A 659-nucleotide genomic window follows, 5' to 3' on the forward strand; every position below is an offset into this window, starting at 1 on the left:
AAAAATGTGAAGAAATGTAAGAAAAAGTTTAGCAGTGTTAATAATGGATTTCTGGAAGAAAGCATTTCTTTTTTTGGCTTTGTTATTCCAGATTAGTTTTGTGTGTTTCATTTTACTTTTAAGTTTGGAGATAAAAGTCCTTAGTAAGATAAGTGGATACCCAACAAGTACGTCACATAGGAGCCATGATAAAAAAATGTAAAGGAAGAGAGTTCTAAGGAGTGACAAGATTTAGAGACTTGTTGGACAGCATTGAGAAATCCAGCTGTTGACATAAGTGACTCATAACAGAAGAGGCAATAGAACAGAGACAATATCCAATCCCCAGAGTCAATGAGATAGCACAATGGACTAAGCATCCACTTAGGCAAGCTCAGGGAGCTGGGTTCAATCCCCTGCACCTCATGCTGCACCAGCCCCACCAACCCCACCAGCCCCACCCCAGGGGGCACAGTGAGCTGGCCACTGAGACTGGGCATGGTGGCGCATGCCTGTAATCCCCGTGTTGGGGAGACTGAAAACAGAAGGTTCACTATGATTCAGAGCTGCACAGTAAGACCCTGTACCAAATACATAAAATAAAACAAATCCAACCCACAGGACATTGCCCAGTGAACAAGTGCCAGGAAAGAAAGCCCAAGTGAAGTCAGTCTATTTCT

This window comes from Octodon degus, unplaced genomic scaffold (genome assembly GCF_000260255.1).
Source record: "Octodon degus isolate 3935 unplaced genomic scaffold, OctDeg1.0 scaffold00109, whole genome shotgun sequence".
NCBI classification, from domain to species: domain Eukaryota; kingdom Metazoa; phylum Chordata; class Mammalia; order Rodentia; family Octodontidae; genus Octodon; species Octodon degus.